Source organism: Maylandia zebra, linkage group LG23, assembly GCF_041146795.1.
Source record: "Maylandia zebra isolate NMK-2024a linkage group LG23, Mzebra_GT3a, whole genome shotgun sequence".
Classification (NCBI taxonomy): Eukaryota; Metazoa; Chordata; class Actinopteri; order Cichliformes; family Cichlidae; genus Maylandia; species Maylandia zebra.
The window spans coordinates 48,855,522-48,872,017 of NC_135188.1; the positions used below are offsets into that span (position 1 = coordinate 48,855,522).

The 16,496-nt window shown below is 42.8% G+C and overlaps 1 long non-coding RNA gene across 1 annotated transcript; it reads right to left on the bottom strand.

The window, feature by feature from the left end:
* Window positions 1-317: 317 nt before the first annotated feature.
* Window positions 318-12,973, bottom strand: LOC143414971 (uncharacterized). The gene is made up of 4 exons (XR_013095578.1): window positions 12,835-12,973; window positions 12,105-12,271; window positions 11,758-11,847; window positions 318-453 (listed from the first exon to the last, which is right to left on the bottom strand). It is a non-coding gene; the product is annotated as an uncharacterized LOC143414971 (long non-coding RNA).
* Between the last annotated feature and the right edge of the window lie 3,523 nt (window positions 12,974-16,496).

Below are 16,496 nucleotides of genomic sequence, written 5' to 3' on the forward strand. Positions count from 1 at the left end.
CAGGAGGTCAGAAATACTGAATATCTATGGTATGCTTTTAAATTCTTGCATAGCAGGACACCCTTGCAAGTAGAAAAAATATATTAGCATCAAGTTATATCTAAGGATTAATATAATTGTTAAAATGTCCAAATATTTTTTTATATTTTGAGAAATTTTCGATTAATGTCATGTCCTCAAAATTAGACGCCATTCATCATTGACTTTATTTTAACTGCAGTTCATACCATTACTGTAACATTGGTATTTAATTGATATTTGTTATTAGAATATAATTAACAGTTTTTATCAACAAAACAATGTTTTTGCATATTGATAACGTGAGGACATATTAGTGTCTTTATGTAGTGGAGTCCAAGTAGGCCTACAGCTTGTGATATGAAGGCCTACAGGACAGTGGAGTATATACCATCTGAGTCAGCTGATGATGCCAGTGGCAGTGATGATGAATGGCTGCAAGAAAAACAAAAAGATGGACCAGGACTAGTCACTGCTCGCAGTAATGATGGCAGATCTGAGGACGCACCACCAGATATTGTAATACTTTTCAAAGCAATGGAAAAATGTTGAAACTAGCTCCTGGCTGATCAGCCAGGCTTGCAGCTTGGTTACAAGTTGAACAGCAACAAGAAGTACCCTCCATGAAGAAGGACACTAGAGGCCAAAATCAAGTTAGCATAGAGATTTTAGCCATATGTGATGTCTTGATAAATCGAGCAGACTTTTGAAGTTCACACAGAAACATTCTCGCCTGAAAACATCTTAAAAGTTTATTTTGTGACCCAGAAAGAGTAATATTTCAAACTCCACCACTCTGTGTTCCTCTGCAACTGCCTCGTTTGAGTTTTGCATGAAATGCATTCTGGGATATTTGCCTGGGTTTGGCTACAGTAGCTAGTGAGCTGATTGGAGATCAAAACAGCAAATCAGAATTTTTTGCATCCAAGTCTGTGATTGGTTGGTTTTGTGGCACATTATAATGGTGTACAGAAAGAGTTGAGCACGCACGAAGCAGAGATGTTGTGAGCGTGAAGGATACACTGAGAGCAGAGCGAGAGGGGCTGTTATTGTGTGTGTATATGGATAATAGCAAACAATATATTTCTTGCACACAGAAATTAATTTTGTTCGCTCAAATTAAACTTTTGTTCGCTCAAAATAATTTTCTCCTCAACATGCAACATTTGCGCTTGCAAAATCTTTTTACGTGCTCTCAGAATAGAGGCACTAAAATAACGCCATGCTACTGCTGCCTGTCTGTCAGGAAGCTGATGATCCACTTACAGGCAGAGGCAGGTACAATAACCTGAAGGATGTCTTGGAGGTCAAGTTAAAGTCCACGAATAGAATCCTGGTGTACGTCCCAAATCTGGGCTCCAGTGTCAGTGCAGAACTTGGTCTGAGATGCCATGAATTTGGAAAAAAAACATGGTCAGTGAGAAGCTGAGGTGTCTCCAAGGCAGAGGGAAGCTTGAGGAGAGCAATGAAATACACTACTTTGGAGAAATGATCAGCAATGGTCAGAAGGGTGGTATTACCTGCCTACAAAGAGAGGCTGGTGACGTACTATATTAATTTCCTTAAATGAATACAGCATGCTATTTAATTCCTGGGCAGAGAAAGTAGTCACAGTTGCAGTTGTCACATAAGAAGCTGTCTGTGCAATGGTGTGGGGCTGCATGTCCCTGTGACACCAATCGGTACTCAGTGAATAGAGTTTAATACAGTGTCAGTGGTAGAGAGAGTGGCCTTTGCGCGCTGTGGGCCAAGCAATTTGTGAGCAGGTAAAAAAAATGCAATAAAATTAATAGCTGATTTATTGCACTACAGTATCAGTTAGTATGGAATAGATTAGTCTTCATTGCTGTTATAGAATAGAATAGAATAGAATAAACCTTTATTATCCCACGAATGAGAAATTTGGGTGTTACACAGCTCTTATTGCAAGGGGAATATAAAATATAGAAGGAAGACACGAGTGGTCCTCACAACCTCAAGCTCTCGTTAACAGGACATGGACATTTTCATGAAAATAAAAAAAATATAGATTATAATCACTCCTAGCCAAGTTACCTTTCACAGACTACAGCCACCTATGGGCACATGGTGGGGGAAATTAAAGGGATGGTTTAAACTGAAGATGTTTTAGATGTTTTGGGACAGGACCTTTGGTTGAGGAGTGAGCAGAGATGTTGCTTTCACTTTGATTTGTCCGAACTGATGTAAGATGGAGCTATATAAATATTCATCTATGTAAATTGTTAAGGAAACAGATGGATGATATTTTAGTCATAATTTCATGTGGTTTTGTGTGTCCTTTCTTCAGCCTTTGCTCTTCACAGTGTATTGAATTGCATCCATCTGTGTGTGTGTGTTTAGTTTAATGTTATTTATGTTTATTCTATTTATATCATGTTGATCTGTTGTTGTATTTTAATAATATGGGAACAAAAACCTGTAAAAGTATATGATAACTTATAAACCAGGACCAAAGTTCTATACAGGACACAGTTGAAACTTTCTTTTCATCCCCTGAATAAGTTTGTTTTTGGGGGATTTTGTTGTTTTGGACTTGTTATTCATTCTTTTGGAATTATAAGATAAGCATGTTCAGTTTTTGAAATGATGCTACTTCCAGTATGTTTCTTGTTTGCTTTCAGGTCTGTTCCCATCTTTGTGTCCAGTCTGTTGTTGTCTCGTCCGTGTGTCCTGTGTTCAGCATGTCCTGTCTTTCCGGTCTAAGACAGGAGGTCTGTTTTTTGTCTCTGTGGCTGTCTGCGTTCCCCGTCTTGTCTACGATACGTTTGTAGTCCTGGTCGTGGTGTTTTTTCCCCTTCCTGTTCCCGTGCACATCCCTCTATGTTTTGTCCTTTTATTTCCCAGTCCCATTGTCAAGTTCATATGTCTACCCTGTGTGTCAGTGTGTGTTACTTCCTGTTTTATTTTTGACACACCCTCAGCTCATATGTGTTATGTCTCCCACTGATCTTTGTCACATTGTTGTCATATATCTACCCCCCACTGGGCGCTCTGTGTCTCCTAGTTCCTAGTTCTAGCCATGCCTTTGTTTTGTCTCTGGAGTTCTGCACTTGGGTCCTCACTCACACCACACAGACAGCACATCATTTAGTGATGGAAATACACCAGATTATGAATCCTTCCTAGATGCAATGTGGTTGACTGGCAAAAGCAAACTGATCTTTGGTTCTTATGTATTTCCTTAATACCTTCGGCTCAAACCTTTGAGCATTCTGGGTAGGGAGTGTCAAAAATAAAAAGAAGGGAAATCTTAGAGAAAAAAGGGGGTAAAAAAGCTTAGTGGCTGTTCTCTTCTTTTTATAGGGCTGACAGTGTTAGATAAATGGACCAGTTAACTAGCCATCTGCAGTGAGTGACAGCTTTAAGTGAACAGAATCAAGTCAGCATATCTGGTAATTGGCATTTGTCGAATGGGAGTGGAGTGAAGATGCGTGTTCGTGTGATTGTGGTGGTGGTGGGAAGTCTGGTCTCATCCTTTTTTTCTCTTCCTTGTCACTGCCTGGCAAGGGGCCCTTCCTTATTTCATGCTTTTCATCATCTTCCTCGACCTTTCTGTTGGATTGCCTCCCTCAGCATCACCAAAGAGCACTGTCAGATAGAGCTCATTCTCCCTTGCCACTTCACACACGTGTCAGATGTGTTAACTGTCAACCCGGGTGGGTCTCCCTGTGTCACCCACTCATTCATTTAAATGCCTCTCAATTATGCCCTTCACTTTCACAGTGTGATATCTGCATCACCACTGATGTGAGAGTGACCGTTGATGCGATTCTCAGCTGTGGTTGTGATGATAAAGAATTCCACAGCTGAAAAGTGATTCTTGTTAATATTTTGTGACTACATACCAATCCATTTAGATCTGCTCCACTAAAAAAGGCCTGCTACAACGTTTGCATTTCCTTTAAGTTTAATGGAAGTAACGGAAACAATTGTAGTTGCGCATATCGATAGAGAAGCTTTATCCAGAAAATGTAGAGATTTTTTAATTTTGTAGTCAATCAGTGTGGCGGGAATATTTTGTGGCATGTGACCGACTGTGTCAAAACAAGCGAGCACTTAGCCCGTTAGTTACAGTTTGTCTCTATCGAGGGCTTAATTTAATTATTCAAACTAAAAGAAAAGCATTGTTTTCGACTCCTGTCCAACATTAACTTACAAAGTGTTCGTATCACATGATCTAACTTAAATGAAGTGCTTTAATCAAAGGGCCCTTTTAGTCAAGTCCACTTACATTACCATGCTAATAATGCTCCATTTCACTTTAGCTGTCTACACTGTTGCTAGTTATTATTTTATCATTAGAAATTTCTCTGACAATTCATTTCATGGGTATTATATATGAACCTGACTGATCTGTAATGAATTATTTCTTCAAGCATCTGCAACATAAATTTCATGTAGGGACTTTAATCCTTTTCTGGATAATCACAGAGAGTAATTATTATATCATATAGTCACTGCTCTCTTCATTTCTGCCTCCTGCTCCTTTTTGGCAAAGAGAATGATGAACGAGGTGCCAGGCCACTCTGTCCACTACCCTGGTAATTTATTACACTGCTGGCTCCAGTCAAATGCTGATGTGGAGATAACATAAAGCTTAAGGTTTAACACCACACCCAAAAATTCCAACATAAGTCAAATGTCGTCCATTCACTGGACAGTAAGTTATTATCTTAAAACCTCAAATGTGCCATTTTGCTGTCACCTCAGTTTTTGTTGTCATTGATGATGACATTTGCTTGTTTGTTTGTTTTTAATCTGTAACAATGACTCAGCATTCAGTCAGATCCCACCTCAGTTCTATCCGACGATGCTCTGCACGTTTGCACCAACCTATACCTCCAAGCTGACTTAAGTCATCAGCTAATGATAGTGCTAGCCAGTTTAGTTAGCAAGGTGCATCTGTTATTCACCATTATTGCAATATTACCCGGGAGGCTAATTTTACCTAAAGGAAATAGTCAGTGTCTCATGATGCTACTGGTTTCTATAAACAACGCACAATTTACTGCACAATTTTCCTAAAACATTAGAAATAGATAACTGAAGCTATGCTTTACTGTAACTTTAGTTCAATACACTAAAACGTCTCCATAATGCTAGCATGTCTCATAACCATCTCTAGCAGAGAGGAGGTGCATAGTATTATCTGCTTGACTATCATTCATTCATTATATGCATCACAGAATAGATGACTTTTCAAGTGCTTTCAGGCAGGCCGTCCAAACCCATCTGCCATAATAGCTGCATAATGACAACTTTCTCACTCTATAATTCATTTGAACTTCAATTCAAATACTTTATTGTCCCAGAAAGGGAAGTTAGTTTAGCAGCAAGTGCAACAATAAGGGTAAAGAAAATAATAATAATAATAATAATAATAATAATAATAATAACAATAATACTAATAATAGTAATAAAAAGCCACAAGACAGTTATTTGCCATTAAGGAGACGGGTTGCAGTAGGGAAACCTGGAGTCTTTTGGTCTTCCTCAGAGGTACTCTAAAACGCCGGCCAGAGGGCAACAAGTCAAACTCACTGTGAAGTGGATGGTTAAAACAGTTATCAATAGAAAGAGCCTTCCTCAGCACATGCTTGTTATAAATGTCCAACTTGCCAGCGCCCTGAAACTTTGCTGGCAGTTTTTACCAGAAGTCCCAACCGATTCTCATTTGTCATGGTCAAGTTACCGAACCAGACAGTGATACAAAAACACATCACAGATTCAATAAAACTTCTGTAAACAAAGACAACATCGCGGATGAGACATCAATGGATCTCATTTTCCTTAAAAAGAACAATCTTTGCTGAACTTTTTTAGTAGTGGCATCAGGATGAGGTTCAAAGCACATTTTATGGTCAAGCACCACACCTAAATATTTATAACTCTCAACAATCCTAATATCAGCAGTTTTAACAATAGTAGGTGATGAGCTACAAGAGGACTTTCTAAAATCTTATGTCTTTAGTTTTTGACACATTCAGTGAAAGGAAGGACTCATCACACCAAGCCACAAAGTCATCTCCAACCTGCCCATGGCCTGACTCTTCCCCCACAAAAAGACTGACGATTACTGTGTCATCAGAAAACTTGAGGATGTGTCTGTTCGTGAAAATACTGCGACACTCATTCGTGTACAGAATGAACAGAAGGGGTGAAAGACAGCAACCCGGGGGAGATCCAGTAGAAGAGGAGAGTACATCAGACAGTACACGGTTCACCTTCACGCATTGTGACCGATTAGTCAGAAAGTCTTCATCCTCCCCTGCTGGGATCTTTTAGAGAAAAATGTGTCACTTTAAATATGCAGTCATGAACACTCTGAAGTGTAGGTCCTTGACTTTAAGTCATCAATTTCCGACTACTTTATGCAAGTCCAGGTTTTTGTGAGCATATGTTCTGATTGCTCAGTTATTCTGAGGGATTCCCAGAACTGTCTGGGTGGAATGATGGCCAGTTTATACTGTTTATCCAGGAGCAGCAGTCATGTCTCTCCTATAGGTCTTTTGGCCTTTCCATTAGGAAACAGACAAGAGACATAGTCTCTTTGGCACATCTTGGTCTGCCCTGGGGTCTCCTCTTGTTTATACGTTTCTGAAACACTGGCTCCTCTCGATGTGGAGTTACCCTTGGACAGTCATTTGCAAGGCGTGTCACGGGGTGGAAAGGGACAAGTTATCTGGGGTTTTTTATTGTGCATGTTTTGCTGTGTTTTACTTTTTGTAACATTTTAATATTGTGCAGTGTTTTACTTTTATGGGTTTTACTGCATGTTTTAATGGTATTTATTTGTTGACTTGTCCTGGAAAGACTCCGCCCCTCCCTGATTATGAACCTGACACACCTGGGAGGTCCCAGAGGCCAATAAGAGAGCCTGGCAGACCACGGAGAGAGAGGCTTGTGAGACAGAGGCATGGGAGACAAGGTGGCAAAAATGGTGGAGTGAACTGTGTCAGGTGGTGGCGGCCGCAAGCCCGGACGGGGGCCGGTGAAGGTTGCCATGCAGGACTTGGGAGGAGACGACGTCAGCGAGCAGAGAAGCGGAGGGAGCTGTTCAGCTGCTGGATAACTGGAGGCCAGATCACGGTGGGAATCAGTGGCCAGAGGGACAGCGCCCTACCTGCCACAGCAAGATGGGCTGGTGCCGATTGGCGTACTACTGGGCATCAGTTCCCTCATCTGCAAATGGTTACTGGACTTCCTGACCAACCGCCCCCAACATGTCCGGCTGGATAACCACTGCTCATCTACCATCACAATGAACACCGGTGTACCACAAGGCTGTGTGATGAGCCCTTTCCTCTACTCCCTCTTCACCCACGACTGCAGACCTGCTGATGGTTCCAACACCATCATTAAGTTTGCAGATGACACCACGGTGATTGGCCTCATCAGTGACAACGATGAGGCCACCTACAGGGAGGAGGTGGATCGTCTGGCTGAGTGGTGCGACACAAACAACCTGCTGCTTAACACCGAGAAGACCAAGGAGCTCATCGTGGACTACAGGAGGAATGCTGACCCACATCCACCCATCCACATTAAGGGGACGGCTGTGGAGCGTGTGAGCAGCTTCAAGTTCCTGGGAGTCCACATCTCCGAGGATCTCACCTGGACGACCAACTGCTCCAAGCTGGTCAAGAAGGCTCACCAGCGCCTCTTCTTCTTGAGGACTCTGAGGAAGAACCACCTGTCCTCAGACATCCTGGTGAACTTCTATCGTTGCACCATCGAGAGCATCCTGACCAACTGTATAACAGTCTGGTACGGGAACTGCTCTGCCTCGGACCGGAAGGCGTTGCAGAGGGTCGTGAAAACTGCCCAGCGCATCGCCGGAGCACCACTTCCTGCCATAAAGGACATCTACAGGAAGCGGTGTCTGAAAAGGGCTGGGAAAATCATCAAAGACCCCAGTCACCCATCACATGGACTCTTCACCCTCCTGCCCTCTGGGAGGCGCTACAGGAGCCTCCGGACTAAGACCACCAGGTACCGGAACAGCTTCTTCCCCACAGCTGTCAGACTCCTGAACTCTGCCTCCTGACATCTGACCCACGTTAACTCATGGACTGAACATACACACACCCACAATGGACAACTGTACCCTCAAACACAATAATAACATGGACTGAACCACCACTCACAACCACTAGCACTTTATATAGCCTCTGTAGAAACTATCTACACCCTCACTTATCTTAACTGCACTACTGTATAGCTCTGTGTAAATAATCATTCTGTACATACGATAATTTTTAACCCTACAACTGTTTACAACTTGCACAGTTCCCATTTCTGTATAGCTGTATATCTCAGATTTCTGTAAAGTTATTTATTTCATATTCTGTATAGTTTTTCATATTTATATCCTGTCCATATCCTGTACATAGCTTGTACTCACTACAGCCTGTACATACTTATAGTTATAGAATATTCACAACATACTTCATACCGTGTACATTATAACATAATAGACCCATTTCTGTAATATACTTACATATCTATATTATTGCTAATATATATTGTAATATATCTATATCACTAAAGCACTTCTGGATGGATGCAAACTGCATTTCGTTGCCCTGTACCTGTGCATGTGCAATGACAATAAAGTTGAATTCTATTCTATTCTATTCTACAAGAAAGCGGCGGGCAGAGTTAAGAGCTCTGCCTATCCGGGGTAAGTCTCGCGACTTATCCCACTATAATCAACCGTAGCCACTATAAAGAACAGTGACTGTCGCTGCCCCTCTCTTCCAGCACTCTGAAGCGGAAACGCTGACAGGACTGCGCCGCCACCGCCGCCGTTTTTCCTTGCCCGCTCTGATTGGCTGGATCTTAACTTGTAGTGACTTTTATACCGTGGCAGACAACACTGGACTTTTAATGTTTATGTTTTATTGATTTTTATTGTGAGTTTTCCCTGGCCAGGGTTGTTTTAATTGCTTTTGCATTTTTAACTGTTTTGTATAATAAATTATATTTTATGATTTTTAATTCAGTGCATTCCCTTGGCTGCTCCACTGCTCCGTCCGTTTTAGAGGAGGGTTTCCCTTCTAGAATAACACCTGTGTTAAATCACAATTCCACCTTTACAAGGCGCATGGTGTAACTCCCGTTCTACCTCCAAGAAAGCTAATTTCCACTGCTTGTATTTGTTATGTCATTTTTTCAGTCAGTAGTCATATCATATGGCCATTGGTGAGAGACTAGGAACTTAGCTAAACCAGTAATTCCAGAAAACAGCTCTCTGTTGACCAGTAAGACAGCTATCATCTTGATTATTTCCCCCTTAAATACAAAAATGATACACTGAAATGTGACGTATCTAAATTACTGGTGAAGACTGGTTTGGACATTTGAAGTGTGGTTCACACAACAGACAGCAAATGAATGGACTGGTTCTTATATAGCACTTTTCTACCTGAGCACTCAAACTCACCTAATTCACCCGTTTTCTATGGTTTTTCTAGGTAAGTGCTTTCTATCTAACCGTCACACACATTCATACTCCAGTGGATGCATTGGAGAGCAACTTGCACCCATGATATTTGGCATACAGACGGGAGCAGCCAGAAAATACATATATACACACCCTATTTTTGATTGAACATTATATCTTTCTTCAGTTTTCTTGCATGCCTTAACATGTATTTGTATTGCATTATTGTTACAGGGATGCATGGTTATGAATAGTAAATAATGATTTCACTAGCAATGCACTGTGTTTGAATTCAGCTTAAAAGTGCATTAAAAACATCCCTCCTGCAGAACCTTAAAAAATAATGAAAATAAATCAAAAAACAAATAACTACTACTCAAACAGAGAACCACTGACCATATGAAATTAAATGGAGAAGAGGACTGAGGGACCTGTGAAATACTAGAGATAAACCGAATAATGCCAAACCTATGTCTGTGAAGGTTCTCAGTCATCCAGGTCATCGAAGTCAAAGGAGCTTGCAAAGAAAAGCGTCTGGACTTCTTTAAGTTACTTGAAGACGTTTCACCTCTCATCCGAGAAGCTTCTTCAGTTCTGAGGTCAAATGGTGGAGAGTCCCAGATATAAACCTAGTGGGAGTTTCCCCCCACAGAGGGACAAAAGGACCCCCTGATGATCCTCTAATCGCCTGAGCCAAGGTGGGAAACGTCTTCAAGCAACTTAAAGAAGTCCAAACGCTTTTCTTTGCAAGCTCCTTTGACAATGCCAAACATACGGTGTCGATTTAGATTACCTCCAGCCTAGGAAACATGCCTATTCTTGAGCCAACTGATCTGATTTCTCATCAAGTTTAAAGGGGACAGTATGCACAACTACTGCACATGTTGATAAATCTTTCAACACCTCGCCAATAACAATGTGACAAAGCCAGGCAGCTTAATCACCTTCTTTTATCCATTAGAGCTGTGAAATAGCTTCACATCTTGGCCCTGTTGTGTGACTTTCCTTAGAAAAGACTATTTTAGCTGTGTTTCACTCAAGATGGTGCCAGCGTGGTTACTGCCGTGATCCTTATTTGCTCTGTGTGTGTGTTTGTGTGTGTACTTGATTGCGTGTCTCTCCCTTTACCAGTTTCCTGACGCTTGGCTCTTAATATATGCATTCATAACTCTAACAGGGAGTGGTTTTCCACCTACATGTTTCACTGACAGCCCCACATGTCTGCTGGCTGCCTTGCTGCTCCATGCGAAACAGATTTAGTTCAAAAGAAGAACACACTTTGTTCTCAGGTTGAGGATGAATTCTACAGTGAAACTAAGTGGCTGAACCCCCTCCAAGTCATTATTTGCCTTTCATTCCTACTTCCCTGCTATTTCCCCAAGGCCTCCCTGCTGTCTTTCACACTCATAACATATTGATCTTTAAATATTTATCCTGCAAACATACATGGGATCTGACCTGTATTCCCAGTCTATCTGAAATATTCACCTCTTGCTAAATAATTGATGGCACTATTCATGTATCAGCACCTTTGTCAACCTTTCTGTAGGGGCCTCAGCCAAGCTATTTGAAGATGTTTTATTAGAAGGATCATAGACAAGACCTCTGGCACTTTCTAGGTACTGACAACGAAGTGCACGTGTTTAATTGGGCCATTGGCAGAGAAACAGTTACAGGGGTTGAGTGTTTTTCAGAGTACGAAAGGGATGTAAAAAGGTTTACACAATGACCTCTAAGATGCTGATGGGTTTTTTCCCCCTGCAAGGTAAGACTATGTGACAATTGGAGGAGAAATCTCTAAATGGTGGTGTTGGTAGGTTTGCTGATTTGTGACTCCTCCCTTTCCACAGTCGAAGTCAGATCGATAAGACAATGTAATCCCCCTAGCCCCCATCCCTCTCTCTGCTCACCCCACCAGTTCCAGAGTCACAACCAAAACCACAGCAGCAAATCCCATTAAAGCAAGACTGTCTCTTCTGTTCCTCATGTTACAGAGGGGAATGACATTGTTTCATATGGATCATTGACATTTGTCTCAGTGGTTAAAAAGTGCTTTTAAATGGCAATCTAAGGAAGAAATGTCAATACAACTTATGAGACATTACTAGGATGCTGTAGAGGGTGTGGCTTGAATAGGACTGGTTGACAAGTGTGATAGCAGTACTGAAGTGTCATTGGGGGAGTATTGACATGAAAAGACATTAGGCTTGAGATTTTGTGACCGTGGGCGGTAAGTTATGGTGAAATTAAAACAGACGACGAACAATACCCACCTGGTATTCAGACCATGAATAGTTGCCTCCATTCCTCCCGTGCCAGCTTCACTGTCAACAACTCATGATCAGCCACACTGTAATTTGGCTCTGTGTGTGAGAAACAATGGAAAAAGAAGGCACAGAGATGGTAAATGGACTGATTCTTATATAGCGCTTTTCTACTCTCCCGGAGCACTCAAAGTACTCTATACAACATGCCACATTCACCCAATCACACAAGCACTTATGCAGACACCAAACTGCGCAGTGTGTCTATTTACAAGAGTGTTTATTATGTAGCAGAAAATATTAGGGAATGTGATTCTGGTTAGAGCAGGTAACTGAGATGAATTTGTTTTCCTTACTTGCAGGTCCGTGCTTTGAAAGCTCTGAGGAGGGGAGGTCCACGGTATTTCGAGAGTGCAGAGGGTTTCACTGACAGCAGCACTACAGCCAGAGTGTGGGCAGGCAGGCAAGGAGGAGAGAGAAAACGCAGCTCCAGGTGAGTCCAAACCGTGGGAAGCAGCAACCTCTGAACACAGGGAAAACACGGTTACATGAGGAAAACGGGTACGAAAGGTTTTCTGAAGAGCTGCCTAGTTACTGCCATGGAAAGCATAATGAACTGGCAAGGAGTATCAGGCTGCACCGGTTTAAGAAGCCCTCCCGCTGATTGCTCGCAGATGGAGCCCGGGTGAGGTGCTAGAACAGAAGACAAACTACCACAGGTGGAAAAAACCTCAGACACTCCCACGGACCATGAATCATATCTATCTAAAAGACTCCAGTTTGTTCATGTAAATGGAGAGTCCTCTTCACACACTGAGGTTAATTATGGAGAAACCTTTTGAATACAAGCACGCTGATCCACCCAGGTGTGCACACGGGTGTTCACAGATACAAACTACATCTTTCTTGGCTGCTACCTCAAAGCACATTGTGCGCTGTCGGCCCTGCGTGCTGCAAAAAACATTCAATATTTAGTATTTACTGTTATTTACTGTTAGCTCGATTAATGCGATGGTGCGATGGTGATGTTACTGTCATAGTCTGGCTCTGTGGCAGGCAGGAAATAGGACCCAAACGCAAACTCACGGGAAAACAGGACTGAACTCAAAATACAGCTTTATTGCTGACAAACGATGACAAAAGATAACAGCGATACAAAATAACATGAAACTAAACTGGGAAGTACTAAGGAACGGCCTTATGAGGAAACACACGGCAGGGCACACAGTCATGAGGGAGAACGCGACACCGAACTGAGGGAGACGCAGACATAAATACACAGAGGGTTAACGAGGGAAGTGGGAACACACGGGGAACACAGCTGACACAGATAACCATAACGAGACAGGGCAGGAGTGAACACAACATGACGCATACTGACGAGAGACTGTCAAAGTAAAACAGGAAGTGCACGGAGGTTCAGACAGGAGGAGAGAGAGCACGGGGAGAACACAGACATAACGGGCTGGGGAAAACATGGAATAAAACACAAGGAGAGACGAGGGCTCACAGATACACAGGGGCACACAGGAGGTAACCAAATAAGGAACATCTTAACTAAACAACCTAGGAACCAAGGCATAAATAGGGAACAAAATACAAAACACACAAAAACTAAGAATACTGGGCCAACATGGCCCAGGACCATGACAGTTACTCTATTTTTTCGCTTGTTTTCTCTTATTTTTCTCTCAACAGGTGATCCGGGAGACTTTTTTCTCCTTTTAAGTGCCCTTTCTCACTGTCCCTCTTCCTCTCTGTTTCTCTTTCTCTCCCTCTTTCTTTCTCCCTTTCCTATCCCCCAGTCATGTCTGTCCCATCTGTAATAACTGAAAATAAAAATAAATAAATAATAACAACAGAGGTCGATCAAATGGACCAAAACAGCAAGGCCGTATCATCCACTTGGCAAAGTAAATCCGTTGGGTATCTTTGTTGGCTTTCAGACATCAATTCTGATGGCTAAAAAAACAAATGGGACAGGCAAAAAAAAGAAGAAGAAAGAAAAAGATTAATTATGGAGTTCCACAGGGTTCAGTGCTAGGACCTGTTTACATTATACATGCTTCCCTTTGGCAGCATCATTAGAAACATAAAGTTGTGAGTCACTGCTATGCAGATGACAGCTCTGTCTATCCACGAAGCCAGATAACACACACCAATTAGTTAAACTGCAGTCTAAGGAGCTTGCAAAGAAAAGCGTCTGGACTTCTTTAAGTTGCTTGAAGACGTTTCACCTCTCATCCGAGAAGCTTCTTCAATTCTAGGGTCAAATGGTGGAGAGTCCCAGATTTAAACTCTGTGGGAGTAACCCACCAAGAGGGACAATGGACCCATAATGATACTCTACCTAATCATATGAGCCAATGTGTGAAAATGGGTGTAGGTCACAATCAGCCAAGGTTTCGGGTGAGCTCATTGTCAAACCTAGCCCCGCCTCACAATGAGCTAGAACTTTCTCTAACTTTAAACATCACTTTCTCCATGTGTGGAGCTAACCGTGAGCTACAGCATGCAGACACTTTGTGCACTAACAAAAAGAGTGACTGGGTGGAGACCCAAACTGCAAACAACTAAACCCTCTATACTTTACCACCAGAGGGTGTAAAAGAGCAAAATCTGGACATACAGCTCAACAAAACATAAAATGCAAAAGACTGTTTATCAATGGTATATCCTAAGGTAAAAACAAGGCCCAGTGTGTCCTTTGGTGTGTGTGGGACAAGACACATGCTGTGTAAAATGAAAAGAATACATGACGCTAAGGAAAACTCCGGCAAAAAGGTCAGAGTCATCGTCAGTCTGCATATTAAAATCCCTGACTATTACCAGTCTGGTCAGCTTCAAGGTGGAGGATAAAAAGTCACCGAACTCCTTTGAAAACATGCTGTTTAGGCCAGGTGGACGATACACTACAGTACAGCAAAACGGATCTTTATTTCCAATTTTAACCAGCTGTAATTCAAATCGTTAAAAATATCTGACCATTACTGAGCGACAGTGAAACCAGCTTACAAACAACGCAGCGAGACCTCCTCCTCGACCAGACGTCCAAGGCTGACTGATGAAGGAGTACCCGCCCGGGCAAAGTTCAATGAGGGATGAATAGTCACCACCACGCTGCCAGGTTTCAGTTAGAAATAAGAAATCAAATTTTTTGGAAAAAATAAAATCGTTCACCAAGAACGTTTTTATTTGTCATTGATCGGGCATTAATGAGCGCCATGCTCAGCGAGCTAGAAGTTGAATAATTAACAGAAATGGCCCGATTTAGGGGACATAAAAACTGAGGGTTTGATCCGTGACGCTTGTAAATTCCACTCACTGTGAGGACAGAAGGCCAGTCTGGATGAACACTCCTGAGCAAGCACAGTCTCATAGGTCCAGGCCCGACATAATCAAGCAGGGACAAGGAAGAAAAGTAACCCTCCGTACAAACTGTCTGAGCACAGGTGACCAGAAATGCTCAGCGTCGCTTCCCAGCTTATTCTCGCTTCCAGAAAAGTCTAAGTTTCACCTGGATGCCTGCTTTTTTTCCTCTCCTCCTCCACGATTTGTGTGGGCCCAAAAAGGTAGCATTGGCGACATCTGACGAAGATCCAGACACCAGCAGCAGAGGATGGAATATCCCATCGCAGGAGGATGAGGTATCCAGACCCACCATCGAGGATCGAATAGATAGCAGCGTCAGGTGATCATAGACTAAGGCAGCCAACACATCAGTGACAAAAAGGGAGAACAGGAAGGCTGAAAAGAACAGCACTAGAGCAGTGCGAGACAAACTGCAGCGGCAAAGTCAAACACAGGCGCCATCATACCAGAAGCACAAAAGTGGTCATAGTTGCTCCAAGACAGTAATTGAATTGAATTGAATTGAATGAATGCTTTATTGGCCATGTGCAGGTTGCCCCACAGAGGAATAGGACCCCCCCCCCCCCCCCCCCCCCCCCCCGACTTACACACACAACAAAGACATCACATGGGAATACAGTCGGAGATCGGCAGTGTTGCAGAGAATAACACTGAAAAAATTACACAACAATGGGAAAAGTACAAGAGGAAAAAAAGAGACCTCTTCACACGCTGGGCAACCTATGGGAGGACAGCATGAGAACAGGAAACAAAAAAACTCCTCTGCACAGAGAGCACATTAATGTCCACATCACAACATTAGAGCACATGACAAGCCACAGGGGATGGATAGGGGGGTGGGGGGTAATCCGAAGGAACACAGCAGTCGTCCTACACCATGCTACCATTTCAGCGCGGCGCGCAGACCCGCCGTCTTCCCCCGCAGGAAACAAGCATCAAAGGCGTTTGGAAGGGAGGGGGATGAGTGAGTGCCTATCAGTGTAAGTGTGTGTGTATGCGTGTCCATAGTTCAGCTGAGACAGTGTCCTTCGCTCTATCAGGCTAAGTAAACAGTCCTCCAGCCGATCCAGGTGTCCTTCATGGGACGGGAAGAATAGTCATCACACAGTCGTTATCAGGGAGTTGTTTTGGTGGGCTCCAGCCTTGGGCCTAGCAGCTGGCGCCGTGGTGTCCAAATGTAGAATATTGTTGATTTCTCCTTTATGCGAGCAGCGAATTTAGCACTCTGACACTGGTCCCTCGATCTCCCGTTGGAGAGCCGCGAGCCTCCCCATGATGGTATCAAACTTCTGTTCCATGGTGTTGTCATTCTTTTGGTTCTGAGACTTCACAACTGCAGTGATCCGTTCCGCGATGTTTTCCAACTGTCGCTCAAG